Source organism: Artibeus jamaicensis, unplaced genomic scaffold, assembly GCF_021234435.1.
Source record: "Artibeus jamaicensis isolate MK-2021 breed Jamaican fruit bat unplaced genomic scaffold, CSHL_Jam_final scaffold_537, whole genome shotgun sequence".
NCBI lineage: Eukaryota > Metazoa > Chordata > Mammalia > Chiroptera > Phyllostomidae > Artibeus > Artibeus jamaicensis.
In genome coordinates, this window is record NW_026522047.1 from 23,057,026 (window position 1) to 23,072,895 (window position 15,870).

The 15,870-nt window shown below is 40.5% G+C and overlaps 1 long non-coding RNA gene across 1 annotated transcript; it reads left to right on the forward strand.

The window, feature by feature from the left end:
* The first annotated feature begins 50 nt into the window (after positions 1-50).
* On the forward strand, positions 51-14,414 carry LOC128626369 (uncharacterized). The gene is made up of 3 exons (XR_008390301.1): positions 51-137; positions 9,469-9,508; positions 14,378-14,414. It is a non-coding gene; the product is annotated as an uncharacterized LOC128626369 (long non-coding RNA).
* Positions 14,415-15,870: the final 1,456 nt, after the last annotated feature.

A 15,870-nucleotide genomic window follows, 5' to 3' on the forward strand; every position in this document is an offset into this window, starting at 1 on the left:
GATCTCTGCATTTATGGATTTCCACTCTGTATTAATAGGGTCCTCGGGAAGTAGCCTCTAGCTTTCAGTACATCATGAAGAGAAGAAAGCAGTGGAAATTTCTTCAAGAGAAGTTGCCCCAGCAGTGACTGGAATGGGTAAGTATTCATATTTTTACAGTTATAAACCTGAGAATCCCTTACTTTCTTATCACCGTCATCAAGTACACTATTCATTAATTAGCCCCCTGAGTATTGGAAATAGTGGGTTTCAAATACTAGGTGATAATCCCAGACAAAACAACCTGCTAGAGTTCATCACGGTTTCCTGTGCTCACGCCACCGCCCCATCCTGGGTTCCAGTTTCCCCGCATTAGGGTCTCTTTTTGCCATAGTGCCTTCCTCCGGGGCCCTGTGAACAGGTCTCATGCTGTCCTGTGTCCCACAGCCCCAACCTGGCACGCAGGGCCCTTCCCTAAGCGCCCTCGCTTTCCCCTTGAAGCTAAGTTGCACCTGCCAGGTTCACAGGGCCAGGCTTCTCAAGGTTTCAGTTTTGCTAATCCAACGAACTCATTCATTCATCAGGACATAACATTTGAAGGGCCTTGAATTCCCACATTGCACATATGGAGACATCGAGGCTTAGAGAGGTGAAGTAGATAGAATGAGAGAAGGCAGACACCCTCCTCTGGCTCCTAAGAGAAGTAAAATTTTCTACTGATTATTAGTGTTACAGAGAAAGGTTCTGTTCCATTTCCACTTCTTTCCCTTTCCTTTACCAATGATGAAAAGTGGAGGGAGAAATTGAATTTTGGCAATGCAGGACTTACATCTTTTCTTTCTTTTAAGCCGCAAAGCAATACACATGAGCAAAATACAAAGTGATCTCAATGAAATATTTGTACAGTATATGATCCACTCCTATTTCTTCTCAGACAGAATACTGCTCATCATTTTACTTTTTTATCAATGATTCGAGATTGCCATTTTGAACATATGAACTGCATAGACTGATACTCCTGTATGGTACCCATTAATCTTCAGGTTTGAGAGAAATAAAATTTGTAATGTGTTTCACTGTTTTTTTTTTAAGTTTGTGATGCAGCTAAAAAAATAATTTCCAAAGGATGTTGAATTTGGGATGGGGTTTAGGAATTCTTAAGTTCTATTAAATATCTTCATTCTAGCACAAATTTTTTGTTATGGTTTCTTCTAATGGAGCATTCATAGCACACGGTCTACTTTGTGAGGCACAGCATGGGACAATTTGACACAATTTTATATCACTACATCGTGAGAGTTGCCAGCTTTCTGCTTTCAGTCAGTATCTGTGCCTTCGCTGCCCCAAGCCCCACTTCCCCCAGTAATCCAATCCCATGTCCAGACACCAACTTCTACATAGGTCAGGGTTCTCGGTCTCAAACAGAACTCTAGCTGGTTATAAGCAGAAAGAGATTTATTGAAAGTTATTAGGTGGCCCCCAGTATTTTGGGAAAACCCTCGCACCAGTTTGGATACTACTCAGTCAACTCACACACACACGCACACACAGATTCTGCTGCACCAGACAGGTAGGGTACTGTGTGCCCAAGTCCACCTGCGTTGTATAGGAAGAACGCATGGCTCCACCACCCTGCTCCCCAGCAGACACACACTCCCTGCATGCAGTGCCCACCTCTCACTGCTCATTTCTCATCCAAGTCCCGGTTAGATGCCTGTGCTTCCTGGGAACTTAAGCCGTATGCCAGTGCCCCAGTGGCAAGAAGACTAGGAAATGTTGGAGTTAGAATGAATGGAGAAGAACCAACCGGCAGAATCTGCCACAGTTTCCTGCTTCCTTACAATTCCATTGTGAGACTTTAGGCAAAGTGCTTAACCTTTCTAACTAATCCATTTTCCTAATACCTAACATGAGGATTTTGGACCTCATGGATTCCAAGAGTCCTTACAATAACACAGATTTCATCTGTGCTAGTTAGAATTCTGGCTTCCAGTGATGGAATCCTGACATGACTTAGTGAAAGTAAGTCGATGGGATTTACTGGCTCTTATAAATCCCACTGACTTACTCTGTGGGAAGAGCAGGGGTAGAGCCAGCATTGGCTGATCTGGCCTCTCACTGTTTCCCCTTTCTGCTCTCTGTGAAGACCAGCTTCGCCAAGAGGCTGGAGCAGCAACCCCTGACAGCTCCAAGACTCCTTATCTGAGAGCGCAGGGGAAAGCACTCCTCTTTCCCAAAATCAGTTTGGAAAGGCTGGAGGAAGGCGCATGAGCTTGGTTCGCGTGCCTACTCTTGTGGCTGGAGGAGTGGAGTCTTTAACCGGAGAAGGGGTCCCACAGGCATGGCCATGCGAGAATTGGTTTGAGGCGGTCAGCCACCCCTACTCTGTGTCCAGTGCAGCTCTTGAGATCCAGTGTGACCCAGTATGGGATGCGGGGTTTGTGCATTTGTTTTCAGGCTTTCATTTTGTGAATCTCAGTGTTGTGAGGGGGTTTGTAGGGGACACAAATGCCATATAGACTGAACACCTGCATTCAGGGAGCTCAAACTTTTATTGCAGGGATAAACCAAATAAAAACATATGAAGACCTAATAGCAAACAAACAATAGTTTCAGGGGAAGATGTGAAATCTTAAAGCAGATGAATTGGAACTGGAAGGATGTATTGGTTTAACAATTTTGCCAGGCATTTTGCCCCAAATTACATTCCCAACCAAATCATATTGGCTTGAAAGATCATCGGTAAAATACAACATTGATATTTTTTCTTGAATTTTTGGCCTTGCCCTTTTTTTCTTGGCTGTTGACTGTGTTGGTATATAGACAATGCTTTCTTTTGGAAAGTACATTAACATATTGAAATATATTTTGTTTTTAGCAATAAATACGACAATATGGTCCTTTGATTTTCTACTTCATGAACATAGCTTGTATAACAGGGGGGAAATCTACCATTTTCTCCTTGAGGCAAAGAACTGGTGGCTTACCCTAAAATTTGTGTGGAATGCAGATAGCATTTTGAATATTAGGTTATATTGTGTTGACGTTAGATTGTGGGAAGTGTGTGAAAAGTTTCAGCCGATCAATGTGACGGCCTTCGGTTCATCATACAAATGAACTTACTGGTTTTATAATCTGAAGCACAAGCGTATTAAGTGCACAAAACTAATGGCAGTAAATCCTGTCAATAATCCAGATATTTCAACAATGTCGCATTGTTATTTCTGAATTTACTTGTAACACTGTTACATAAGCATCTTATTTTTAAATTGTTTTAATCTTGCTGGCCTCTCCTCTGATGATTAAATCAGAGTGATTGAATTAGATTTTATACTTATATGTCATGTCAAAGCTCTTGAATGTATTTTGTACCCTTCTCCTCATGCACAATCCATTTAGATGTAGTTAGTGGTTTATATATATTCTGTTTAATTGTTTTTTCTTGGCATTCCTATTGCAGTAGACAGTAACCACTTTTTAAACTTCCTGCTTCCTTGGCTGTAAAGATCAGTGTTACAAGGCTGGAGCAGCAGCCCCTGTGAGCTCCAAGGCTCCTGCTCAAACAACTCTGATCTGAGATCGGAGGAAAGGGGCTCCTCTTCCCCAGCCTCAGTTTTGACGGTCCAGAAGAGCAATCTGACCGCCCTTTTTAATGTTGCCTAAGATCTTCTAACACATCATGTTTTTCTCGAGGGCACTTACCACTATCTGAACTACTTAAAAATTTTAGCTTTTCTCAATTGCAGTTGACATACAATATTATATTAGTTTCAAGTTCGCAACACAGTCATTAGACACTTACACAACTCACAGATCATTTCTTTGCTTTCAAAAGTAGGATATATTCATTTCGATAAGTGGGATATAATGGCTTTAATGACTGTCCAAGTTATTTTTATGACTGTTTATCCGGGCACCTATGCCCCTTTTTTAATTGTAGGGCAGATTACAGACCTAGAGGAAGCTGAATTTATAGGGCTGAACCAAGTTTGAGAGATAGGGGAGAGAGGGGCATCGAGGATCCTCTGGGACCTGCCAGGACCCCTGGGTGGTTGGTGCCACTCACAGAGAAAGAGAACATGGGGGAGAAGCAGTTTGGGGGAGTCTGTGGGACACTTCAAGATGTCCAGTAGGGGGCCCTGAGGAGACATCAATACTAATTTGTACTAATTTCATATCCAATGCAAAGGATTTGCAAAAGGGGATCCTTCAAAATAGGATTATTTAGAAGGATCTGTCAGAGGAGAGAAGAACCAGGACAGAAGGTGTTTAAAAACTCAAGGAAAGAAAGGATGTCAAGAGGATGCCATGGTCATAGTGTCAAATGCTACAAAGAGGTCAAGTAAGATAAAAACCAAAAAAATTCCCATTTGGTTTCTCAGTAAGGATGTTGCTGGTGACCTTGGCAAAAACACTTTCAATCAAGTGACTGGGGCTGAATCCAGATGCAGCAAGTTGAGGAATATCATTGCTTTAATCCTTACAAAAAGAGTTGGTGTGAATAAATTAATCTACATGTGGAAATGCTGTGCCTGAATATGGAGTTGAATAAAGATAAAGAGAGGCCTGTCTTTATCACCACCGCAGAGGTAGCACCTCCACCAGTTACCCCACTGCTTTTGATCAGAACTCAGCAGTGATATGTCTGCAGTGATATAATTTATTTGTCATATCTTTACTGTTTGTCCCTTCCAAAATGTCAGCTCTCCAAGGAGGACAAGTGATAGGTACCATTCACTACCAACTCTCCAGCACCAGGAGTCATGCCTGGCTCATAGTGGGTGCTCAGTACGTTTATGTTCAATGAATGAATGAAGTAGGTGCAAATGACAGCAAAATACGAATTGGATGAATGTGTCACTCGGAAGGGCTAACCCTCACTTCAAGGGAACCAGATGGGCACCTTGAAATACTTTTCCTCATTTGTCATGATTTGAATGCGTAATTCTAAGCCCTTACTCTTCAATGGGATGGCTAATTGTCATAATAAAATAACCCTGTACAGTTCATTATCCTGATGCTGATTGGCAGAATTCTTTAAGGTGAGAGTCAAAATTTTGAAAAAAAGACAAAGGTGGATGTTGGCCAAAAGTAAATGTATTTTATATATATATTCAAAGGCCAACAATTTAGCAAAAATTGGTATGATCTTGCAGTGTCATTCCTAGAATAAGCAATGAAAAAAATGAGTATGCCATCTCATTTTACATACAAAGAAAGAACTGAATTGGCATTAGGTGTGTGCTGGTCATCAGGCTTAGCTGTAAATGTTTCCTAATAATCATATTTGCAGAGGCCACACTGGGTTGAGTATATTTTTGGTTGATAGTATTTAAATATTAATTTTATGTTTTACTTTGCCTTAATTCTATATATTTTATTTGGGAACAATTATGAAATCCCATGTGAGCTAGATAGCAGGGGTATGCAATAGGGACTTTCTGTTGGGAGTTTAAGCAGAGTTCAATAACTGTAAAGTATTTCTGTAATAGGAAAAGAATAAGACAAACCCTCTGTTGACCTTTGTTTCACATTAAAATGACCAGAATTTGGCATCAAAATGACAGCTGGTTAACACAGCTTGAGATTTCAAAGTGCTTCAGTATATATAAATATTATGACTGATCTCATAAGCGTGTTGGAAAACACTTTAAGAAAGGTCCTTGGTTTAACAGTTTGCTACACTCTCCCTCTTTGGTTTTATCTTGTGAATTCAGAGGAAATAGAAGAATTAGAAACACGTAGTTGAACTTAACAGACGAGGGCCTGAGGTTCGCACTGTGAATGCATGTTACTGCTTTGTGCACAGACCTAGGTTCAAATCCCTGTAGTTTGATGATACGGCAGGTACTGCTCCAAATCAACTTTATGTAATGAGATGTCGATAGTAATAGTATGTAGACACTTCGTCACTAAAACTTAGTTTTGCCACTTTCTTTTCTATAACAGAACACGTTAGGCAGGGAAAACCCTCAGGGGTCAAGGTAGGTCACGAACAGATCATTTCTACAGTCTGATCTGATAGTAGTGTCGAAAGGGCGTATCTGCTTATTGAGCCTCTTCTCCTTAAATTCCCTTGACTTTATTTTTTTTAATCTCATTTAAGCTACTGCATATCCTAAACATTATATAGAAGCTCCTTGGAGACTTCCGTTTAGTTCTCTGTGGGCAAGAAAAACTTGGGATGAATAGGAAGCAAGAGTGATAAACAAAAAGTCACAATGATGTAGTTTATTAGGCAGAACAGATTAAGATTATCAGCCAAACAGAGTTCAAACAGCTTTCCCATGAGGCTTGCAATGTTTCTAAAAGGCACTGACATCAATTAGTGAAGAATTAATTCAGAGAGGTGGAGGTGGACGAGGGCTGTGTCTCAGTGTGGGAACGCAGGTCTGCACAGCAGAGGGGAGGCAGCACCAGCGTCCTGCAGTCGACGTGATCACCATAGGTTAAGATGCATGATTTTATTTCTGTTTACTTTTTACTTTTTACAAAGATAGCACATGCACACAGTACGGATTTCCAACATTACAACAGAATCCAGTGAAAATCAAGTCAGCTTCTCACCCCAACTCCTAGTTCCCAATTTCCTACAGAAGGTCAGCACTTTATTGGAGTCCTCGTATTGCTCTGTGCATGCGCAAGTACTTACACACAACTCCCCGGGGCCCCCGATGGCCCCCTGAACACAAACAGTACTATTATAAACAATGTCTCCATTTTTTTGCACATAGCATGCAAGTCATATTATTCTAAACCTTGTTTTCCTAACCTAGTAGATTATAGTTTCATTTCTCTTAATTTCCTCAATTCGTCTTAACAGCCAGGTCATATTCTGTCCTATGGCTGTGACAGTCCCCTGGGGTGGACATTTAAGTTGTTTCAAGTCCTTTGCTCTTATAACCACAATTCAAAAACCCAAGAGTCACCCTTGACACATCCTGCCCTCTCCTTCCCCACACCCAGTGACTGGCCAGATTCTGCCGGTTCTACCCTCACGACATAGGGTGTGCATCTGTCCCCTCTCATCACCCCCACTGCCATACCCTGGCCACTTCTGACGTGGCTCACTGCCATAGCTTCTGACCGGTCTCCCCGACTGCACTCTGGCCCTCTTCAAGTCATCCCACATGCAGCGGATATGAGCTGTTATCATGAGAGAAAGGCAAACTACAACGAAATGCCATTTTCCATCCATCTGACTGTCAAATTTCAAAAATTCTGATAATGTGTTGTGAAGGCTAAAGGATAATAGACACTCATACATTGCTGGTGGGAGTTTAAGTTAATTCACTCACTGTGGGCAGCAATTTGGCAATATCTATCACACTTAAAATTATGTAGAGCCTTTATGACTTACCCGTTTATTTCTGGGAATATATCCTTCAGGTGTACCTGGGCAATTAATTGAATGCTCTGTGGCTTTTGTGAGCTGACATGAACAGTGCTCCAAGATAGTTAACAGAGTAAAGCAAAATGCAGAACAATATGTATTCTACAATTTTTGTAAAGAAGAAAAAAAACGATGAGGTCTGGGACAAAAAGCTGGGTGGTTGTAGGACAGGGGTGACAGAAAGATGATTCCTAATGTCCATACCCTTTCATTGGACTTAGTACCATTCACACACACGCACACAAAACACATTGTTTTAAAGGGTGATCTTTAGAGAGTCAAAGTTTGGGCCCCAGGCTTCTCTGCTTAGCATCCTTCTGTGACCCCTCGGCATTGGGGAGAAAGCCCAGCCCAGGGCTACATATGCTCTTGGGCCAGCTTTTGTCTGGCTCCCCAGACAGCCTGCCAGGGTCTTCTTTCTTGTTCCCCACACTCCGGCCCTGGTTTTAGTCCCTTCTAACAAGCCATCTCCTCTTCACCTCCACCATGAGAAAGTATATGTGCCTTTGTATGTCTTTTCCTGCTGCCTAAAATGATTATTTCCTTTACTGAGTCTGTCCTTTTAGCAGCGACTTCCACTGAGAAAGCTTCTGCAGTCTTAATTAGGTGCCCTCATTAGTCTGTCTCATAAAAGGATGCAATTACATATTTATTTGTATGGATGATACTTAGTGTCTGCTCTGAGTACCACTTTTTCCTTTATCAGGAGGGGTAGTGGGAAAAAAAACATTCTGTTAAGATCCAAGGGATCTGAGTTCTGCTCATACAGCTGACTAGCAGTGGTTTTTGGCAAATAACTTAACTTCTCTGAGCTTCAGTTCTTTCATCTGTCAAGTCGGAAAGCAAGACTAATTGATTTCCAAGGTCCTATAATTTATAGTATTAGAATACTATGAGGACATAGTATAAAGTGAAATACACATAAATATTCAATGCTGGTTGTACTCTAAATATAACGTGAAACACACCTAAATATTGCATGCTTGCATATAAGAATTGTATATTATAAATGAAAGTTTAACTTCTTTCTTCAGAGTAACTTAACTTTATGATTACTTCCCACTGTGTATTTTCTTGATTCCTTCCTTCCTTTTTATGAGATGTGTCAACTACCTAAATAGCCAGATAACATTCAAAGATGTACTTAATGTCCAGACAAGATACTCTTTATGCCAAACCCTTATTGTTTTCTTATAATACTTTCCTCGCCATGTTTTTATATGGCATTATGATTTAGCCAATGTCTGTAATTTGAGTTATTAGATCACAGTAGTCTTTCCCCATTCTTGTTTTTAATTAAACTATGAATCCACTAGGTGGTGTATATGGACAGAGAGAAAGAAAAGTTAGTTCCTTTTTTTTCTCTATTGCTCAAGTTTAAAGGTTCTTTTTTAAAAGGTTAAAAACCTCTCATTGTATTTTGGTTTTTGGAGCAAGGAGATGTCCCCATCAAAAAAACCCAACCAGACCTGATCAGGGTGACTCGGTTGGTTGGGCAACGTCCCTCAAGGCGAAAGGTTGCTGGTTAGATTCCAGGCTGGGACACATGCCTAGGTCATGCAATCTGTCCCCTGGTTCAAGAAACATACAAGAGGCAACTGATCAATGTTTGCTCAATGGATATTTCCCTCTCTTTCTCCCTCCCTTCTCCTCTTGCTAAAAAAAAATAATATTTAAAAAACACAAACAACCAACAAAGATTTTCTGCAATAAAATTTGAGGTTTCTGTGGGCTGTTAAAATAGTTAATTCTACAAACTAAATATTTAAAGTAGAAGAAGGTAGCAAATGAGTACAATGTGGTTCAGTTAACCTGAAGAAAATCATTTGCCTTTTTATCTCTTTCAGCTTTCTCAGTTGTAATAATAACTTGACTCTATTCCACAAGAATTTTTAATTGTCAAATGAGCCCTCCATTTACTGATTTCTAATTATTAATTCTTGACATTGTTTTAACTTGCATTTTCTGAAGAGCTTAATAGCACTTTATGTTAAAAAAATCAATCCTTTGTTATGATAGCCGACACTGAGGTTAAATAATTTAGCAAACCCTTATATCGTAAGAAGGACATTGTTTTAATTTTTTTTTCTCTTTAGCACCTGGCCTGATGGGAGTGGTTGGAGGTTGTCCGAAAGTGTAAGTTTACTGATGATATGCTAGAGTCAGTTTTTCTGTATCGTTCCCCTCACATAGTTTTCTGGACAGGGGAGAGAGGAGGGCGGGTCTAGAGATCCAAGGCCTGTCCTCCAGGCAGGTCTTCCTCCTTAAGTACTGAGACCCACCCGAACCTACCAGGACTCCTGCACAGTAAGCTGGCCTTATCGTCAAATCACCTGTGCTGATCCTAATGACTCAGAAAGCTGAATGGGTCCCTGGGGTTAAAGTTCTCTGGCGGTAAAGGGCTTTTTGCTGGGAACAGAATAATAAGGCTGAGCTAATCTGTTTTTCCAAGCATTGATTTACAGTGGGGGGAATTTGATTTCTTGACAAAGAAAGGGGACTTATTTAGCTTCCCCTAAGAAAATTAGAGCAAGGTGGCCACCTCATTTAGGGTTAGTACTTCTACCCGACTCCGTGGTTGAATTTCTCTTGGTAGTTCTGTTTGCAGAAAATGAAGTGAACACTTGTGCTTGAGAATTTTCTAGCTGCTCTTTGTTCTGTTCTTTGGAGATGAGATTAGATAGGACTGATAAGATTACTGGATTCCAGTTTGTACTGGTGTCAGTTTAATCAAGAATGCATGGATTCTCTTTCTGTCTAAAAGCCTGATGAGGCAGGAAAAAGTGCTTCAAAAGGATTGTCTGTGCCATTTGTTCTTTTCTCTCCATTTTCTCCTGAACCCTCTACAACGGGAAGGGTGTCACCCCCAGCAGTCCTTTAGAATTGCCTAGGTCAAGGCTCCCCATACCTTTATTTTGTTTACTACAAAGGTCTGCTGTTGTCCTCACCTTACAGACACCCCAAGCATAATTTGCTACTATTGGTCATGATTCTCCTCCTTCAAATATTTTCCTAACTTGGCTTCCAAGGCACTAGCTTTTCTGGACATCTCCTACCTCACTGCCTGATACTCCTCCATCTCCTTTGCTGGGTCTTCCTCCTCTCTCTGGCTTCTAAGCATCACGGTGCCTCCAGACAAGGCTCTCACGCTGCTCTTCTTTTCTGGCTATACTCACACCCTTGATGAGCTCATTTCGTCTTTACCTTTAAATACCACCTGTACACCAGTTGCTGTCAAATGTATTCCTCTAGCTCCTCTGTCTTCCTTGGCCCTCCAGCTCATATACTATCCATCCATCTACTTAACGGCTCCCATTTGGGTGCCTAGTAAGCATCTCAAGCTTAACATGTGCCAAACTCAACCTAGTTCCCCTTGTCAGTAAATGCCAACTTGAAGCCAAAAATTTGTATCATCCCTGACTCCTCCCTTTCCTCATATTGTATACACAGTCCATCGGCCAGAGTTCTGTGCCCTTGTCTTCAAAATATGTTACCCTCACTGTTGCCACCCTGGTTCCAGCCACCATCTCCTCTGGCTTGAATTATCACAATGATCTCCTAACTGGTCTTCCTGATTCCCACTGTAATCTGTGCTCAAAATAGAGTGACCTTTCAAACACCTGAGCAGGATGACATCACTCCTTTGTTCCAAATCTGTAATCTGGCCTGGAGTAGATGCCGAAGGGCATCCTGCAGGCTCTGTTCTCCGGCCCTGACCTTCTCCCCACTTTGTCCGGCTCCCATACTGCCCTCCCTTCCAGGCTGCCTCAGGGCCTTTGCATTGTCTCCTCATTCTGACCCAGATGCTCATGGCACCCTCCCTCACCTCAGGTCTCCCGTCCAAGTCCCTTTCTCAAAGGGAGCAACCTCGCCACCCTATTTAATATTGCCCAAGATCCTTAACACTTCTGGACCCCCTACCTGGCTTTATTTTTCTTGAGGGCAGTTATTACCATCTGACCTATTTTACTAATTTATATTCTTCATTATTGATATTTTCCTACCCCTCCCACACACACTCAAATATAAGCCTGTTGAGGGCAGGAAATGTTGTTTGTTTATGCTCATCATTGTACCCTTAATACTGGAATGGTGCCAGCCATACGTATTAGATGTCTAATATGTAATTACATAGATATAGTATGTATGTATTAATACCTATTTATAATATATCTAATTATATAAATATATATCTAATATATCTACTATATCTTTATATAAATATATATTATATTATATAATATATATTTATACAAATATAAATTTATATACATATATATTTATATATTTATGTAATTTTATAGATATATATCTGTAAATTGAACATATGATCAAAAAATTGTTTGTGTGTTACTGGATACCCTGATATGGTAGAGTAGAAGCATCTGTTTCTGTCTAAGAGTCAAAACTATAATATCACCCGAACTTTCATTTAGTATGTTTGGTTGTATTCAACAAACATTAATTGCTTATCTACACTTTGCCTGGCACTTTGCTTGGCACTGAACATAATAAGCAAAACATGGCCCCAAGCTCTTGGAACCTCATAAAACTCCCTCTACTCAAATTTATTTGCAACATTTAATATATATATAAATGAAAATAATGTATATTCCTTATATTCAAACATATAAAGAATAACAAACTCTTGTATGCCCACTTATACCTGAAGAAATAAATAAAACAAACCTTGGCTGGTGTGGCTCAATGGATTGAGCACTGGCCTGTGAACCAAAGGGTCACTGGTTTGATTCTCTTTTGGGGCACATGCCTGGGCTGCAGGGCCGGGTCCCTACTTGGGGCCTGTGGGAGGCAACCAATCTATGTTTCTCTTACATATCAGTGTTTCTCTTCCTCTCTTTCTCCCTTCCTTCCCCTGTCTTTAAAAATAAATAAATAAAATCTTTTAAAAAAAGAAAGAAAAGAAAACAAACCTGTACAGGTGTGCAGGTAGGCCCAATTTCACTCCTCTCTAACTGCATCTCCTTCCTCACCGCCAGAGGTAACTATGGTCCTGAATTTGGTGTGTATCATCCTCGTGCATTTTTAAAACACTTCTGCTACACATGGATCCCCAAATCACACTCAGGATTATTATGTCTAAATGGTGCTGAAATACAGGTCTTTTGCCCCTCCGTGTTATCATCTGTGCGATCCACGTGTTGATGCATGTAACCACTTATTTCCACTATTGTATAGTGTTCCATTTACTTACCCATTTTCCTGTTCACGGACGTATGGTTGTTTCCTGGCTTTTGATAGTAAAAGTATGGTTTGCCTTTACTTCCCGCACCAGTGCTGTCTGGTAGAACTTTCTGTGCTGGTGGAAATGAGGACTGCGTTCTGCGGCACTGTCGCCACTGCCTCGTGGGCTACTAAGCACTTGGAATGTAGCCAGTGTGACTGAGGGACTTACTTTTTAATTTTACTGAATTTCAATCAATGTAGTTAGTGACTCCTCCTTTGGAGAGCACAACTTTACTTTTTTTTTTCTCTTTGCGTGTATAGGAGAACTTATCTAGGGCAAAATTCTTAATACCATCAGACCCAAGCTACCCCTCTGTAAGAAATACAGTGTGTATCACCCCATTTGCTCTCTTGAAATGCAATTCATAAGTAATTTAACTCATCTACACACATTTAAAAAAATCAGTTTTTGCCCCACCTGCCTTCCCTGCCAGCCCAATCAGAATCAAGCCTTTCCAGTTGCTCCTTTTCGGAAACACACTGAATTCAAGATACCGTTTTGTTTCTCTCCCTTAAATGAAACAACTTAACAAAGTCAAATGCTTGTCCATATCTTCACCATGTGAGAGTCTGCCGAGTTAAAAAAAGAGATTAAAACTTCTTTGACTTTTTGAGACATCTAAGAACAGAATGGATAAATAAGTTGTGCTGTATTATTTCAGTGGACTACTGTACAGTCATGAAACTTTACTGTATTCAGCTGAATGATTTACAGCTACATTCAAAAACATACGTGAGTCTCACACTCATAACATCCAGTGAAGCCAGGAACCAAAGAATATGTAGTGTAATTCTGTTTATACAAAATCCAAAAAAAAACAGCCAAAAATAAACTTGTGTTTGGGAATGCATGCGTAGGTGGAAGAACTATAAAGGAAAGCAAGGAAATGCTTTTCATCCAAGTCAGGGTTGTGACGACCTTGGTTGGGGATGGCAGAGACTGGGAGAGGCTGGAGGGGACCTTCCCACCTGCAGACAACTATCTGTTTCTTGATGTTAGTAGTGATTACATGGAAGCTAGTCTAGGCTGTTTTCTCCTTGACCTTTTCTCTATAAGTATTGTATTTCACTATAAAAAGGTTTAAAAATGTTTAGGGATCCCAAGATATTTGGTCCCATAAACTTCATCTTACCATGCAATTTAATAATAACATACTTTGTCTCTAGTTTCAACCCTTGGTCAGTTTGGTCCACAAATATTCGATGCTTTCTCTGTGTCTGTGTTGCTGTTTAAAACTTTTGTGGGATTCTGTTATACTTTGTTGTCTGTCCACATTAGATAAGTGGATTTCCTTCTGACCCTTATATTTGTTGTTAAGGTTAAGCTTAAATATTAGATCCCATGCACGGCCATTTTTCTCTGCCCATGTCTAGAAATTATGCCCTGGCTGTACCCAGACTTCTATGAGATAGTTACCTGGTCTCACAGGAGACTGGAAGAAGGACTGTGTTGGTGAAAATCCAGAAGTTGCACTAGAAAAACAACTTGTTTATTCAACTTTTAAGGACCCACTAATGCATGGTTTTTGCGTCTATAAAGGCACTTTCTGATGAGGAAATCTGAGTGCTTCTTGGTAGGCTCAGAGGGAAATGTACACAATGATAGACTGGTGTAGAGGTCACTAAGAACACCGGGTAGAAGTGGGTTGGACATGACTGGTGAGCCAAGGTCTGGAAACCCCACCTCTTTTTTTCCTGGACCCTCAGTTGTGAACCTAATATTGATTGTCTCTTCTTTTTTTTTAAATCATATTCTAGATCTCCTGTTCTAAAACCATTTTTCTTCCTGTATCCCAAACAAAAGGTTAAGGTAAGAAAGACTCCTTACCCTGCTACAATATTGTCTTAGTTATACTTTCAAGCATATGTAATATTGGTGTTTCTTGGAGAGATTAGTGTTGCTTGTTTAACTGTATTGTCATTTGATTAAGAGAACTGTTAATAGTCATGGTTGGGGAATGAGCCACCCTAATTACCTGATTGCTCCTGTTATGTGAAGATTAATCCCCACTAACTGGATAGGTTTTGACTTTAGACCAAGCATATACCTACTCAGATGGGTGGTCTACACATTATTCATTTGCATTTTTTCTCAGAGTTACAGGATTGCATTGGATAATGTCTCGGTTGTTCACTTTGAAAGATACTGTACTTTGCCAGTTATCTTTGGTCTAGGAATCAGAATAACACTCGCAGTGAAAATATAAAATATAAATATTTCCGACAATTTAAATTAAACAGAAACAAACAAAAGGAAAAAGAGAAATGTTTCTACACCTTCATACATTAAACGTGAAACTTCAGGAACCATAAGCCCTCCTGAAAACCCTGAATTTCTTTAAAATGTGATTGTCAAAGTAATCGAAGTGCTTCTGAATTTGTTAATCAGCAAAAAAAAAAAAAGAAAACTTCTAAAAACCTGACATGTAATGCTAATAAATTATATGCAGAGAGTGATCATGTCTATCTTATTTACAGCTGTATCCCCAGCACAATACCTGGCACATCATAGATGTCAAAAAATAGCTTTCAATGAATGAGTGAAGCTCACTGCAATAGGCAGCATTGTGTGTGTTACTTCATTCAGTCTTCACAGTAATGCTAAGAGCTGGGTTGTGGTATCTCCACTTCACAGAGGAGGAAACTGATCCTCAAGGAGGAGAAGGGAACTTCCCCAGGTCACACATGCACCCACTAGGAAATGGAGGCCATGGGAACCAAACTAGGATGTGTCTGAGTCCAAATCCGACATGTATTTGACAATGACTCTCGTTTTGGCAAAGACAGCTAGTTGCCTTCCAACAGCCATTTCCCTCCTCACCCTCAGTCAGAGTGCAATTTCATTTTAGTGCCCTGTTCCCTTAGCTGACTCGGGTAAATCCTGTGCCGAAATAATGCCCATTTCCCATGCCTGCTTGTGACCAGTTTAGGGGATTGGAATATAACTTGGCTTGGTCATTGAGATTGGAAGGAAATATTGTTAAGGTGGAGGTAAGGGGAGGCTCTGGGAAAGGATTTTTTTTTTTTTTTTTTGCCTATTCATCAAAGAAACACAAGGGTGAAGCAGACCTTTCTGTGACGTCTAAGTGTTGATATGTGGGGATGTGACCCTTGGAAATGTTAAATGTTCCTGCTGCCAGGAGGGGAGCCAGAAGACAGCCCAGGGTGCCCGATGTACTGCTGGGCTCCTAGCGTTGCTCGGTAAGTAATAACTGTCCATCACGTCCTTGCTCATTGCTCAGCCAGTTACT